General features: G+C 39.3%; 2 pseudogenes; one reads left to right on the top strand and one right to left on the bottom strand.

The window, feature by feature from the left end:
- Positions 1 to 1,803: 1,803 nt before the first annotated feature.
- LOC142424042 (peptidyl-prolyl cis-trans isomerase-like) lies at positions 1,804 to 12,829 on the bottom strand (annotated as a pseudogene).
- A 2,690-nt stretch (positions 12,830 to 15,519) lies between these two features.
- LOC142424041 (ubiquinol-cytochrome c reductase complex assembly factor 5 pseudogene) lies at positions 15,520 to 15,718 on the top strand (annotated as a pseudogene).
- The last annotated feature ends 700 nt before the right edge of the window (positions 15,719 to 16,418 follow it).

Genomic DNA, 16,418 nt, shown 5'->3' with positions numbered 1-16,418 from the left:
GAGAGGGAAATTAAATAAGTGTAGGCTAACTACAAATCACAATACATGGATTATTGACTTGCACAGATTAACTGTTTATGTGACTGGACAATATTTATACATTTAGTGATTAATATTTTACTTTGTCTTCTCAAACTGCCCTTTGAAAATTTCTGCTCTTTAATGTCACCATTTCTTCCATTTGCTTTAGCCACTCTATGATTAACAGCAACTTTCAGAGCCTCTTCTGACAACCAGTTTGATTTTTTTTGTCTTTTTAATGACTTTTTGCTTTTTAAAAATTTTATGAATCATGTTCTTGATGTCCTCTCAAAGCTCATTAGTTTTCTCTCATTAGTGTTCAATGAAGCTAATCAGTTCTTGAGATGTTTTCAAAATTCAGGTGAGATTTACTCAAGGTTGTATTTCGGCTCTTGTGAACTTGATTTCATTTTCTTCAACTCCACAGATGCCTACATTATGGCTCTTTATGTGTTCCATTTCATTTTTGACTACTTCCAATTTTCTAACAATCATAGCTTGTACATTCCAGGTTATGACTAGTAGATTTTGAAGCTGTTTTTTTATTACCTTCAATTGTAGCCCATTGAAGATCCTGAAGGCACTATCCCACAGACTGTCCTCCATTTACCTCACTGTGGTCGACACTACTTTGAGACAGCAACTCCTTCTCACACTACCCCTGACAATATCAACTTCAATTCATTAGGCTTTAAGCGTTTGCAATGTTTCAAATCTACGCAGGATATTCTCTGGGAAAAGAATTATTAATACAAGAAGCATCAAAAGAAGATGAAAAGAGTGCACAGAGTTCCATAAAAGCACTAGTCAACTTTCAGAACGAATCAACTTTCAACCTTTTCAGGAGGTATCATATGAACAAGAACAATTGGTGCTGAAAGAAGAAACTCAAGCTGACTGAAACATTAGCCCAAAACAAGGCTCCCGGAATTGGTGGAGCTAATCGAAATGTGCCAACCAGCTGATGAAGTACTGCAAGCACTCACTGGTCTACGCCAGGAAAATTGGAAAACATCTGTTTGGTCAACAGACTGGGTGAGATCCATATTTGTACCCATTCCAAAGAAAGGTGACCCAACAGAATGGTCAAATTATAGAAAGATATCATTTATATGATATTAAAGGAAAATTTTGCTGAATATCCTCCAAAATCAGTTGCGGCCGTCATTATCAATGTGCTGCAGAGATAGATTCGGGCCAGATTCAGAAAACGGACAGGGAACAAGGCATATCGTTGCTGGTGTAAGATAGATCTCAACTGTAAGCAGAGGATTCCATAAAGATATCTACTGTTGTTTTATTGACTATACTAAGGTATCTGACTCTTTGGATTGTAAGAAACTACGGATAAACTTGAGAAGACTAGAAATCCCAGAACACTTCATAGTGCTCATGTCGAACTTGTACATGAATCAATTAGTGCAAGTGGAATAAGGCAATAAAATCAGGAGAGGTATGTGTCAGAGAAAAATTTTCCCTGTTATGCCATTGGTGCCACCACTGCTGAAAGTAGTTGAACTTGGGCCAGGCTATTGAAGTCACTGCTTGCCACAGGGTGGAGGGGCCCTCCTAGCTACATGGGCCTATAAGAATGGGCCATGAGGAAGGTGGACACTGGGGAGGCAGAGGGCTAATATTCCTGAGAGACCTACCCCAAGCACACGGTGGTGGTTGAGCAAGTAGTAAGCAACTCTCCGGCTCTTCACGGAGACCCCAAGCCATTACCCAGGTGAGTCAACACTCCTGTACAGCTGCTACAACCTTGGCACATCTGGCAGCAGGTTAGCTCAGCTGGCCACAGTCTGTGAAGATAATCTGCGATATTTTCCCATTCTTGGAGCTAAAAGATTCTATTTTCTTTACAACACCCATGCCCTCTGATGTGGCTGAATATGTGTCTGCCATCCAACCAGCCTGTCTTGATAGTGTAAATAAAGAACTGGGAGCCAATGGTGTTTGGGCCAGCATTCTCCATGGATAGGGCACCCACTCCCACATGATTCAGCATGAAGTTCTCATCAGGAAAGTGGCCCCCATAAATGGACTTTCCACCTGTGCCATTGTGGTTGGTGAAGTCGCCTGCCTGGCACATGAAGGAGGGAATCACCCTGTGGAAAGTTGAGCTTTTGTAGCCAAAACCCTTCTCACCAGTACACAAGGCTCTGGAGTTTTCTGCGGTCTTTGGAACGACATCTGCTTTTAGTAGCACTATGTGGCCCAGTGGCTACCGGTCTGTGCTTCAGTCGAGGTACAGGAGCGGGTTCCTGGAGGAGGGAGAAGACTGGTCTCAGGAGTCACTGCTGCAGGTGAAGGACCAAGAGTGGCCGAGCCAGCAGGGGGCACAGCGCAGTGCCAGCATCGTGGGTGTGGGTTGGGCAGGAGCCTGTCTGAGGGAGAAGGGCAGACCAACTCCAGAGATGCGCGTGAGCCCAGAAGGCTGAGTTGGAAGAAGGCTTATTAATGACCTGTGATATGCAGAAGACACAACCTACTTGCTGAAAGAGAGGAGGACTTGAAACATTTGCTGATGAAGATCAAGGATGGCAGCTTTCAGTATTGATTGCAACTAAAGAAGACAATAAGATAGACTGGATGAATAGTCTGGAGGAGAAAACAATAGACCAATGGTTCTGGGAGGACACAGGAGAGAGGGAGGAGGGGACAAGGACATGGTGCTGACCAACTCAGGGACAGGGGAGCAATAAGTGTGAGTGGCCAAGAAGGTGTGAGTGGCCAAGAAGGTGTGAGTGGCCTGGTAGGGATTCAGAAAGGGCAAGGTAACCTAGAGAAATTACTAAAACCCAAATGAAGGCTGAGCATGATAGTGGGACAAGAGAAAAGTAAAAGGAAATAGAGGAAAGAACTAGGTGACAAAGGGTATTTATAGAGGTCCAAAGACTAGAATGTACATATGTAAATATATTTATATGAGTGTGGAGAAACAGATCTATGTACATATATTTATAGGTTTCGTATCAAGGCAGCAGATGGACATTGGGCCTCTACTCAAGCTCTTACTCAATGCAAGAACATTTTGTTCTATTAAATTGGCATTCCAAGTTGCACACCTTCCCGACACGATTGCTGAAGACAAACGTGTACATAAGCAAATGTGGTGAAGAAAGCTGATGGTGCCTGGCTATCAAAAGATATAGCGTCTGGGGTCTTAAAGGCTCAAAGATAAACAAATGGCCCTCTAGCTCAGAAGCAACAAAGCCCACATGGAAGAAACACACCAGCCTGTGTGACCATGAACTGTCGAAGGGATCAGGTATCAAGTATCAAGAAACAAAAAGTCATATCATTGAAAATGTGGTGAGTACAGAGTGGAGACTCAAAGCCCAATGGTAGCCAACCGGACACCCCTTACTGAAGGGTTGTGGGGAGGAGATGAACCAGGCAGGGTGCAGGGTAGCAACGATGAAACATATAACTTTCCTCTAGTTCTTAAATACTTCCCCCCCACCCACTATCATGATCCCAAGTCTACCTTACAAATCTGGCTAGACCAGAGGATGTACATAGACACAGATAGCAACTGGAAACACAGGGAATCCAGGACAGATAACTTCTCCAGGACCAGTGGTGAGAGTGGCGATGCCTGGAGGGTGGAGAGAATGTGGGGTAGAAAGGGGGAACTGATTACAAGAATCTATGTATAAACTCCTCCCTGGCTGGTGGGGGGAGGGGCAGCAGAGAAGAAGGCGGGAGGAGACGTCAGATGGTGTAATATATGACAAAATAATAAAATTTATGAATGATGAAGGGTTCATGAGGTAGGGGGAGTGGGGAGGCAGGGGGAAATGAGCTGCAGTTAGCAAGGGCTCAAGAAGAAGGCAAATGTTTTGAGAATGATGAAGGCAACAAATGTATATATGTTCTTGACACAATGTATGGATTGTGATAAGAATTGTACGAGCCCCAATAAAGTGATTTAAAAAAAAAAAAGAAGACAAAACCATTACCACTGGACTGACAGGTGACGTCATGGTAAATGGAGAAAGATTGAAAGGGTTTTCCTTCCATGGTTCCACAATCAAGACTCATGGAAGCAGCAATCACGTGATCACAAGTGGTGTGAGATGTTGGTTAAATCTGCTGTACAAGAAGACCTCTTTGGGGTATTGAAAAGCAAGGATGATACATTGAGGATTAAATAATTGTCATACATACCTTCTGAAAACTAGGTGTTCACAATTTAAGCTCTGATACCATTCATATTTAGATTTTGTTATTTTTCAATCCTTCAATCACAGTTTGCTGTGTTTATTCCCTGTGGACTTAGTTGAAGCCTCATTTTGTTGGCTGCTTTTTAAAAGACAAACCATCCTTAGAAATGCTTTCATTAAGTTAATAAAATGCCTCTGTATTCCTTTTTAGATTAGATTTTTTTTCATATTGTTCAGCTTCTTGGATTAGTTGCTCAGCATACAGATTTATTAAGTATGTCAAAAATATATAACTGACATTTTTTTTCTGATTGTAAACTACCGGTATCTCTTTGTTCTGTTTGAACATTGTCTTTTGGTTTATGTATATGTTCTGCAGGAGCACACTAAAATATCTGCAATTCACTTTTTTTCAATGCATAATTTATGGTTATTTACACAGTTGAAAACCCTTGCATACTTAATGAAACACGTGCACACATCTTGCTGCGCGTCTGTGATTTTACCCACGATTCATCTGACAGCAGCAAGAGAAGCTGGCGTCCCACACTCTCCGCTGATTCTGACTTGAAATCTGGCATACCTTGTTGATAGACTGCGGAAACTCTTTTTGAATTAATGTCAGCAAAATGTTGGCTGGATGCATACTAGTGATATTGTTTGATGATATCTGCCTTCCTTTGGTTCATGATATTCTTTTAGTTTTTGGAATGGACACATGATTGGATCTCTCCTTTTATTCAGTCGGTCAGGCTACCGTTTCCCTAAAATTTTGGCATAAATGAGTGAACACCTGCTGTGTCGCATTCTTGGTTGAGACATCCCAATAGTATTCTGTGATTGTCGGGTGCCTGGTTTTTCACTAGTGAACTCATCACAGCTTTGCAATTCTTCCTTCCATCCTCGGTTGTTGATCACATGCTGTGATCTGAATGATAGAACACTTACTTAGTTTTCGGTACAGTGACTCTATCCCTTCCTTTTTCTTTGAATGCTGCGGGCGGTGTTGAATATTTTGCCCATAAAATTCTTCAGTATTGCAACTCAGCGCTTGACTTTCGTTCCTTCCATTTTTTTTTCAGTTTGAGGAATGCCGAGCATGTTCTTCCCTTTTTGATTTTCTAACTTCAAAACTCCACCACTTGTCTGTCAGTTTGTCCTACTGTGGTGACTTAAGAGTGAGTTGCTGTCATGCTAGAAACTGTCCCCAGTATCTCAGATGCCATCAGGGTCACCCACAGTGAACAGGTTTCCGTGAAGCTTCCAGACTAAGAACAGACTGCGACGAAGGATTTTGCTGCCCACCTCAGAATTCTTTCAACTTCATATCTGCTCAGCGTGTTCTTCCCTTTGGCTGTTTGCACATTTAGTTATGCTACTTTGTCTTCTCCAGCTGCCCTTTCAAATGTGCTATTCGGCTCTTTGACTCCATCCTTTCTTTTATTTGCCTTAGCCACTCTACAAGTAAGAGCAAGTATGCGAGTCTCTTCTGGCATCCAGCTTGATTTTTTCATTCTTTCCTTTGTTCATGGCCTTTTGCTTCCTTTGGGTGCGGTGTTTTTATGTCATCCCACAGCTCAGATCTTCAGTCATTATTGTTCAATGCAGCAAATCTGTTCCTGATGTGTTCTCAAAATTCAGGAGGGATATAGTCAAGGTAGTATTTGGACTCTTATGCATTTGTTTTCATTTTCTTCCATTTAATCTGAGTAGTTATTCTGGCCTGATGTTACCTGCTGATATTGAGCTGCTTGCTTGTCTCTTCCCACAGATATAGTCAATGTGATTTCTGTGTGGTGTGAACAAGTAAGTTGTTGCAAAATTCCGTCATGGGATTGCCAGCTGCATTTTTATCACCAAGGCCACATTTTCCAACTACTGTTCTTTCCTCTTTGCTTTCAATTTTGCATTCCAATCTCCTATAATTAACAATGCATCTTGCTTGCATGTTAGATGAATTTCAGTCTCAAGACATTAGGAGGATTCTTCAATTTCTCCATTAACATTTGTAGTTGGGACATAAATTTGGATAATCTATGTATTGATTGGATTTAATCGAATGGGGATAGACAGACAGCATTGTATTTGAAGATAGATCTTGAAATGTCCTTTATGATGATGAGTGTAAAGCCATTTTTCTTGTTTGTGTCATTTCTAGCATAGTAAACCATATGATTTTCTGCTTCAAAATGGCTAATACCAGCCCACTTCATATAGTAACATGAAGTTATTATATGCATTCATCTTGTTTTTAAATACTTTAAATTTTCCTAAATTCATACTTCACACATTTCAAGTTCAGCTCATTAGTAGATTTTTGTAGCTGTTTCTTCACACTATTAGTCATGCCTCCTCAGCAAACGAAGGTCCCAAAGACTTTATTTCCATAAGTTTACTCTATTAATGCCATTATGATCAACCCTGCTTTGAGAAGGCACCTCTTCCCCAGTCATATTTTAAGTGTCTTCTGACCTGAGGGGCTCATCTCTTGACTCTGTCTCTGATAATTATTGCTTCTATTCATTAGGCCTTTAGAGTCTGACAGTGTTCTGATGCTATGCATAAGGATTTCAGTGGCTAATTCCTCAGAGGTGGACAACCTACTTTTTTCTCCCACAAAGTGTTACAGTCTTGGAAATTCACAGGGGCAGTTCACCCCTGTCTCAGTGGGTTGATAGGAGTTGGCATTTACTCAAGGTCAGTGAGTTTGTTTTTGGATTTCTGACCTAAAGAGCTCATCTTCCAGCACTATCTCTTAAAATGTCTGCATCTCTTCAGTGAGTCTGCTTCTATTCTATGAGTTTTTCAGTAACTTCTAATGCTTTGATGCTGTCCATAGGGTTTTCAGTGGCTAATTCTTTCAAAGTGGCCAGTCTATGCCTTCTTCAGAGTTTGTTCTTATTCTGAAAGCTTTACTGAAACCTGTTCACTTTGGGTGATCCTGCTGAAATTTGATGTACAAGTGACATCGATTCCAGGATCACAGCAACACACAGACCATCACAGTATGGCAAACTGACAGCAATGTGGCAAAAGGATCAAAGATACGTTGCTGTAGTTTAACCTAGCTACATCTGTGAAAATCCACGTTAGAAAGTTCTCATTCTTATAGGAAAGCTATTCATATCTGTGGACTATGCATTCACAGGACACTTCCTCCATGCGGGCACTCTGCAAACAGATCTGGCGCTTCCACATTCATCCATAGTCATCTGCAAAACGAGTGTTGCAAACTAGCTCAAATCCTGTTCACGCTTCCAGATTTGGATTTTATTATTTGCAATTCTTGAATTCCATAGTCTGCTTGGCTTACATAGTATGCTTCTTCTATGTGGATGTAACTTAAAACAATCTCACTTCAATAGCAGCTTGTTATAAGACAAGTCTTTAAGACCTCAGATGCTATTATTTTTGATAGATGGGCACCGTCTGATTTCTTCACCACACTTAGGTGTAGCACCAATAGAGTCAGTGATCTATTCATGAGGCGAGCATTGCACAGAGCCTCGTCATAAGAATGGATTGTTCTTTGATTAGAGTTGTGATTTAGTATGAGCTCAAAATTCCATTCATGTAACTATGGCATGCATGATTCCCTGGTTCACTTTAGATATATCATCATTTTACAGTAGAAAATTTATAGTAGATAATTTATAAATTATCCCCGTATGATTCTATTGTCAATATGTTTAATTTATCCAATAGTATGAAACTTAAAACACTCTTGAGAAAAGGCAATTACATATGCATAGGGCAGCTTTTAAGATCACAATACATGAACTGCTGACTTGTACATATTAAAAATTTTTGTGACTGGACAGTTTTTATGCAAACAGTGAAGGTTACAAATACAACAAAAGTTTCAATAATACTCAGTCATGGAAATAGAAACATACATGTTAGATTAACAGATGTCATAAAAATAGAGCATGAATATAGTAAATACATGGTAGCCCCAGGCTATCATTCACTGGGCACCTTCAAAGCAGGAGACCTAAAGCAAAGTCTAAAGACCATCCACTCCTTAACTTTGGGATAGCACTCATCTGCTTCTCATACTGGGGAGTTTTAGTCCAAGGAATTTTCGGTTCCTCATATCTGCTACAGGTGAGTTGAAGGTAAAATCCAGTTTGCTTAATGGAGTTTCTAAGTCTCATCCTCCTGGTATGGCCTGTGAAGGGTGTTGTGCACCTTTGAAAAGATAGAGTCTAATGTCCCATTTTTCTCTAGCAGATGAACTGGGACACCAAGGGCTGGATAGAAGCGAGGTCAAAATATCCAATTATGAGCATAATATTTGGTACACTCTCCCTTTGGGATAGGTCTATATAGGCAATGTTAAGCATTTTTCCCAATGGCAGGTTGCCCCACCTGGTTTACCCACCAACAGATGTCCAGTCCCCTTCTTCCATACAGACATGCTCCTCAAATCTTGTGACTTGAATTTCCAGTAGTGTCCACTAATTACTCTAGTAGGAGTCTCTGTTGATTTGGAGTGACCCCCAAACGATGTCATGTGGCAGCAACACATTTGTCTTTGCCTTCTCCCCACATGATCAGAAACTGACCCTATCTGAAGGGAGACCTCTTCTTTCAAAGAGGTTTTTAAGGTATGCAAATAAGGGAGTGATATAGCATTTGTGGGCACTAAGCAAACTCACTACCTTGTTGCTTGAGACGTCAGGTTAAAAGATTATGTCACCTGAGAGCAGAGGCCTGCTTTTGGCTTGGCCTTTATCCTCATCGTAGTGGTCTCAGACAATATTTCTGTTTTTATAATTGCCTAATTTCACTTAGCATGATGGTTTCCAGGTTCATCCATGCCATGCAGTGCTTCATGGCTTCATCACTGTTCTTTAGGAATGCACAGGGCTACATTATGTACCAGAGTTTCTTTATCCATTCTTCTACTGATGGATCATTGGACCATTTCTAACTTCTCGCTATTGTGAACTGTAGTGCAATGAACATGACAGAGAATGTGCATGCTAGTACTGGGTCTCTCACTTATTTGAGCTATATGTCCGGCAGAAGTATTGCTGGGTGGTATGATATTTCTCTTCCCAGTTGTATTAGGTAGGGCCATATTGCTCTGCAAAATAATTGTACATATTTACAAGCCCACCATCAGTTTTTAAGATTTACAATATCTGATATATTCTTTTTAATTGAACACCATTGTTTGTTTTTGAATTGTGCTATCGTTATGTGTGTAAGGTGATATTCTATTGTTTTTTTATTTGTATCTCCTGAATTGTTCACGAATGTTAGCATTTCTTCATATGCTGTTAGTCATTCAAAAGTGTCATCCCTGGTATATTGTCTTTTTGTTTTTTTGCCCATCTTTAACTGGATTAAAAAATATTATTTAGATGTTACAGAATTCGATAGAATTTTATAATTAGTTCTCTTATATTATTGTTACATATTTTTCACAATCTGTACATTTTCATTATACTTTTTTGGTGCAATATTTTGATTCACGTGTTTTATTTTTAGTAAGTCCCAGTAATCTCTTTTGTCTTCTCCTCTGTGTGCTCTCTTTGCTATAGTTGATAATCTGTATATGCCCTGCAATAGGACCTTCAAATTTGTCCCAATTTTCTCATTGATGGTTTGTAGAGTTCTAGAGTTTACATTTAGGTCTCTAATCCATCTTGAGTTGTTTGGGTGTATGAGGTGGGTTATAGATCCTGATTCATGCTTATGCAGATGCAGGTTCAATTATTCCAGCACCCTTTGTTAAAGAGAGTGTCCTTTTCCCATTTTTTTTTTCAAAAATCATTTGCCTGTAGGTGAATGCTTTCATTGCTGGGTTTTCTAGTCTGCTCCATTGGTCTCTGTATCTATTTTTTCTACCAGAAGGAGGTTGTGTGAATATTGTGGCCATGAGAAGGTTTTATGATCAGTTAGTGCAAGGCCTTTTACTTTGTTCTTATTTTTGAGGAGTTATTTTGTTATCCTGAGTCTGTCCCATTCCATATGAAATTGGTAATTCATTGTTCCATCCTTTAAAAATTGGTGTTGGTATTTGGATTGGAATTGTGTTATATTTTTAGATTTATTTAGGTAGTATTTTGGATATAATTCCATTTGGGTTTCTTATAATAATGTTCTATAATCTTCGTTGCACAGTTTTCTTTTCGAAATATTATTTAGGTTTATTCCCAAAGTGTCATCTTTCATATCCCTGTATTAAAGGGAATTTTTGTCTTGGCATCTTCTTTTGAGCTTTCTTCACTGGTATATGGGGATCCAACTGATTTCTGCTTGTTAACTTTGCTGCTTTATCAAACCCCTCAATTGATTCCAAAAGTCTTTTTGTGGGCTCCTTGGGTTGCTCTCTATAACCAATTGTGTCATCTGTAAATAGCGGGAGTTTCACTTCTATTTTAACCAATTTTATTCCCTTGATTTATTTCTGTTGTCTAATCATTTGAGTTTGAATAAGAATCATGAAAGGGGGCATCTTTGTCTAATTCATATTCTCAGGAGAATTATCTTTAGCTTTCCCCAATTGACCCTGATATTGGCCACTAGATATTCATATGTGAGGTACCCCTCAAAGAAACCTTGGAATTTCACTGGGCATAGCGGAGTTTTCATAATACACATTTTTCCTGCTAGGCGAGCATCAAGCAACTCGCTTTGAGTTAGTGGACTCAGTGGCACCTCTTGGGAAGGTTTACTCTGGTCACAGTGAATTTTTCATAAAATCAGTTCACTTAAATCTTATTTAAAAAAATTTTTTATGATGGCTGATTTAAGAGAACAGTGTGCAGCTGTGAAATTTTGTTTCCTGAAATTTTGTTTCAGAAGAAATGCCACAGAAACTGTTGTGCTGTTGAACATGACTTACAAGGACAGTGATATGGGAAAAACTCAAGTGTATGAGTGGTTGTCTCATTTGACAAAAATGTCCATTGATGACAAGCTTCATTTTGAATGCCCATCAACTTCCTGAATGAGTTAAAATGTTGACTTATAGTGCATTTGGAGTTCATTCCACCAGGTCAGACTGTTAATCAGGCTTTCTATCTAGAGCAGCAGTTCTCAACCTGTGGTTTGCGACCCCTTTGGGGGTCAAACAATCTCTTCACATGGGTCATCTGATTCATAACAGTAGCAAAATTACAGTTATGAAGTAGCAACGAAAATAATTTTATGGTTGAAGGGGGGGGCGTGTCACCACAACATGAGGACCTGTATTAAAGGGTCACAACATTAGGAAGGTTGAGAACTGATTTAAAAGTTCTGAAAAGATAACATAACAGTGTGTGACAAAAAAAGGTCTGATTTGTGGCAGAGGTGGAACTGATTTTGCCACCAGGACAATATACCTTATCTTGCAGCCATCTCTGTTCACATTTTTGTCAAAAAACAGCATGCCCCTCTTGCCCCACGCACCTTACTCACCTGACCTCACTTTGTGTGATTTCTTTTTGTTTCTATGACTAAAGAGGGACATGCAAGGATGGTGATTTGAAGACATAGAAGAGGTGAAGAAAAAAACGAGGGAGGTGCTGTCAGCCATTCAAACAGATGAGTTTGAAAAATATTTCCAAGAATGAAATCCCAGAATTGACAAATATATTAAGTGTGATGGAGAGTACTTTTAAGGTGATAAGGTTGTTTTGCAAAAAATTTAAATATATAACTTTGAAAAAAAATTCTGTTGTTTTCCTTTGGAGGGTATCCCCTCATATATATAAAACACTTCACCTAACAAAAAATAATTTCACTTTCTTTTCTAGCACTTATGACACCTATTCTAGAATTGATCCTGTGTTAGGTTATAAAACAAGCATCAATAAATTAAAAACATTGAAATGCTATGAACAATCTTTTCAGTTCACAATGCTATAAAATTAGAAAATGACCACAGAACGATCAATTTCAAAAGATAAAATGCATGGAAATTGAACAACACTTTACTTAATAAACACTAGGCAATTGAAGAACTGAAGAACACAATCAAAAGACTCCTTGAAATAAATGAGAATGAAAATACAATGAGAATAAATGATAAGTGAGAATGAAAATAAGGTTGTTTTTTAAAAAAAATTAAATGTATAGCTTTGAAAAAAATCTGTTTTTCGGGGGGTATCTCCTCATATGTCCTTTATTATGTTGAGGGTTTTCCTTTCTAGTCCCATTTTGAATGTTTTTTTTAATCAGAAATGGTGTTGGATATTGTCAGATGCTCTTTCTATATGTATTGCTATAGCCTTGTGGTTCTTATTTAGCTTGTTTATGTGATGGATTATATTGTTTTTTGAATTTTTGTTTTTTGACTTATCCTTGCATTCCTGGCATGAGTACCTCTGTAGTTTTCTGTCTTTGTGGGGTCTTTGCCTGGGTTGAGTGTCAGGGGTATGCAGGTTTCATAGAGTGAGTTTGGGAGTTTGATGTAGAATACAAAAGATAGCTATATTTTGGAGTAGGCTGTGTAGAATGAATGATGATAGCTCTTCACTGAATACTTAGAAGAATACCTCTTGAAACCATCTGGTTCTGGATTTTTCTTGTTTGGAATCCTTTTGATAATCTTCCACTTCTTTTGTTATGGGTCTCTTCAGCTTTTTTACATCTGTCTGCATTAAGTTGGGCGGATGGTGTATTTCTAAGTATTTGTCCATTTCTTCTAGCTTATCAATGTTTTAGAGTAATCTTTCACAACAATGTTTTATTATTCCTTTTCTTTCATGTAGATATGTTGTGATGTCACACTTTTCATCTCTAATTCTAGATATGTATTAGCCATAGTCAATCAGTATGACCCTTATAGCTATAATTTGTATGTGATATGATTCTGGACTTAATAGACCTGTGGATACAGTCCCATTGTGGATGACATTCTCCACTAACAAATAGAAATATTGTGGGATTCAGACCTGACTTTAGTAAAGGGTGTGAAAAGGGCCACATTCTTTGTTCTTGAAAACATCTGTAAGATTCCACCTGAGAATTGATGTTAACCAGGTCACACTCTTTGTTTTCCTTGAGTAGATATGGTTCTGACATATACATTCATCACCTCACCTGGAAAAGAAGAGCATATTTTCCTGGCTGAGTTTTGGTAGAATCAAGAAAACCTACTGCGGCTTTTATACATTTTTGCCTTTCGGCTCTGGACTCTGTATTTGGCTGACCTCTGCCTGACCCTGACATTTTTGAACAGTACCCCACAAGAAGTAAGACATTTCTTACCAGTTTCATGATTTTATGAGGAATGGTACAAGAAATTACAGAACAGAGACATGACAGAATATACTCAACCTTGCTGTGGAGAAAATATAACAAAATACTGTCTTGGAAGACTTAGACATGTGGGACATCTTCAATATCCAACTTCATGGAAACAGTCTGGCATTAATCCTTACAAAAATTTATTACCACAAGCTGCAACTTCTTTTTATTTTCCTTTGTAAATTTGCCAGTGGTCTGTCATTTTTTCCCACCCTTTTAAAGAATCAGTTTCTTGTCTTCTTTTTTCTATTAGTTTTCTATTCTCTAGTGGATTTTTTTTGTGTTCTGTTCTTTACAATTTATTTTTTTCTGTTGTTTGAGGTTTTATTTTATTGTCCTTATTCTACTTGTTGGGGATGTCGTGTTAAGGTGTAGACTTGGATTTTTCTTTCTTTTTTATGTATGCATTGATTTCTATCAATTTCTGTCTGATAACTACTTTTGCTGTGTCCCAAAGGCTTTTTTATGTTGTGTTATAATTCTCATCTGTTTTAAGGTATCTCTTAACTTCATCACTTATTTTATGTTACTCAGTCGTTTTTAAGGAGTATGTTATTCATATTCTATGTGTTTATGGTTCTCTTCTTTCTGGAAAAAATGTGGATTTCAATGTTTTTGAATTTGTTGAGTCTTTCATTTTGGCCACGCAAGTGGTCTAGTCTGGAATACATACCGTGCGTACTGGAGAAGAATATATACTGTGTGCTTTTGTTGGGTGGCTTGTTTTGTATATATCTAACAGGTCAAGCTGTTTGTGTGTTTAGCTATTCTATTTCTTTATTGGGTTTCTTTCCTTATGAGCTCTCTTTCCTTGTGAGTGGTGTGTTGAAGTCTCCTGCTAGTATAGTTGAACTGCTTTCTGTCTTCAACTTTTTGAGAAATTGAATAATGTACTGTCTTTCATTGGTTATGTACATGTTTTTTTGGTAAAGCTTATATTGCTATTTATAATCTCTTCATTTTTACTTTAGTTGGAATTACCTTTGTTTCTTCTTTGTATTTGAGAGATAAGTTTGCTTGATAAAGGATGTTTGGCTTGCAGTTGTTTTTTACTTTCAGAGTTTGATATATGTCACGCCATTGCCTTCATACTTTCACGGGTTCTGTTTGTTAGGAAGTCCGAATTTATTCTTATTAGTTCTCTTTCTTAGGTGGCTGTTGCTTTTTCTCTAGCTGCCCTCAGGATTCATATATAAACATCATCATTGAAGAGTTTGACTGTGTTTTCTTTTGGAATTATATCTTGTTTGTGGATCTCTCAATTTCTTGAATGTTTATTTTTCACTCTTTTGTGATGTTGGAGACATTTTCTTCCTTCCTTTCTTATACTGTTTTCTCACCTTTTTCTTGCTCCAGAATACCTTTGAGACATAGGTTGTTTCTCTTATTGGGCCCACATTGTTCTCAGGCTTTCTTTGGATTCTTTGCATTTTGTTCATTGTTTATTCTATCAGTTATTTTCAGATTTATTTTCTATAGGCTCACTCATTTGATTTTCCTTTTCTTCCATTCTATTATTCAGGTTTTTTTTTCCATGTTGTTTAATTCTTTTATCTTATTGCTCATCTTCTGAGATTCCTTTGGGTGTAGAATTTGTTTTTATTTTCCTTCCATTATTCCTGTAAGTATTCTCCACATTTGTTCTGTTTGTTTTATTTTTGCGTATGTACTTTGACTGCTTTTTCCATGCTATTGTGGTACAGTTATTAGTTGTGTGCTGGCTTCTGAATCACACAGTATTAGTTGGCTCTGTCTAGTTATTTGATGAAGGTGTAATAGAAGCACCCCCAAAAAATATGTTTGGGAAATGGAGACCAAGGGAGAGATGAGTAAGTGGGAAATGGGGGAGGCAAAAGAAAAATAAAAGTAATAATTATAATAATAGGGGCCCATCTCAGTAAACCAAAATATTGTAAAACTAGTGGGCCAATGTATTTATAAGGTGTAATAAGAATGAACATATGTTGGGATCCGGGCCACATGGATCCGTGAACTGCAGCTGGCTTGTTCAGGCTGCCGAAGTTGGAGTCCTCTAGCCGCAGCTGGTGGGGCTGTGACTCTCTCCGGCACTGGGTCAAGCATGTTCTGTGGAGACCAGGTCAGGTGAATTCTGCACCGTGTTCTGGGGAAAGAGTGGCATCTACAGGTTCCTGCCTTTCTTTTTTGTGCTCAGAGCCACGAAGGAGTGGATCGTGATCAAAATGTGCGTGGGGCGGTAGACCTTCCATGATGTCTACCGGAGAAAGACCCCAGAGAGGCAGCATCAGCGCAGTATCTGATGGTACATTGGGGTCCAAGGTAGTGGGGGCCACATTGCTCTCCGGAGCTCGATGTGAAACAGCCACAAGAATGCCTTGGGAAGACATATTCTAGGAGTTTGGACCTTGCCTCAGGTCATAACTGGATGACGCTCGAGGGACCATAGTTTCCCCTGGAAATACAGCCAATCCATTGAACTTCAGAACCAGAGTTCTGGGTCCCGATGGCCTAATGAACACCCAGAAATTGAGCCCCTCCACGAACCTGGAAAACCCCCCCTGGAAGAGAGCACAGAGTGCCCGCAGCCTAGAGACCAACCGCAGCCTGGAGAAGAACGGAGCCTGGAGACCAACCACAGCTTCAGCTTCCGGGGCAAAGGAGAAGGGAGGAGTCTGCCGACCTGTGCAATAGGCCCCCAAGTACCCAGATGACTTCCGGGGCAAAGGGGAAGGGAGGAGTCTGCTGTGCTGCAGGCCCCTAGTACCCACATGACTTCCGGGAAGTGCCCAACTGCTGTTCACCCTCTGTGTTTCCAGGACAGGCCCTGAATCCACGGAGGCTCCCTGCCTTGTCCAGGAATCACAGCTTCCTTTTACCCACATCAGCGATGAAGCTGGGCAGAGCCTGGAGCCCCCGAAACTCTTCACAGTGCTCCCTGTTCTTGCTTTTTTAAACTGGAAGTGTTTTTACCCCCTCCTTTCCAATCCTCCTTTTCCTTCT

Source organism: Tenrec ecaudatus, chromosome 13 (assembly GCF_050624435.1).
Source record: "Tenrec ecaudatus isolate mTenEca1 chromosome 13, mTenEca1.hap1, whole genome shotgun sequence".
NCBI lineage: Eukaryota > Metazoa > Chordata > Mammalia > Afrosoricida > Tenrecidae > Tenrec > Tenrec ecaudatus.
The sequence above is the reverse complement of the archived record's forward strand: the minus strand, read 5'-3'. Positions and strand labels throughout refer to the sequence as shown.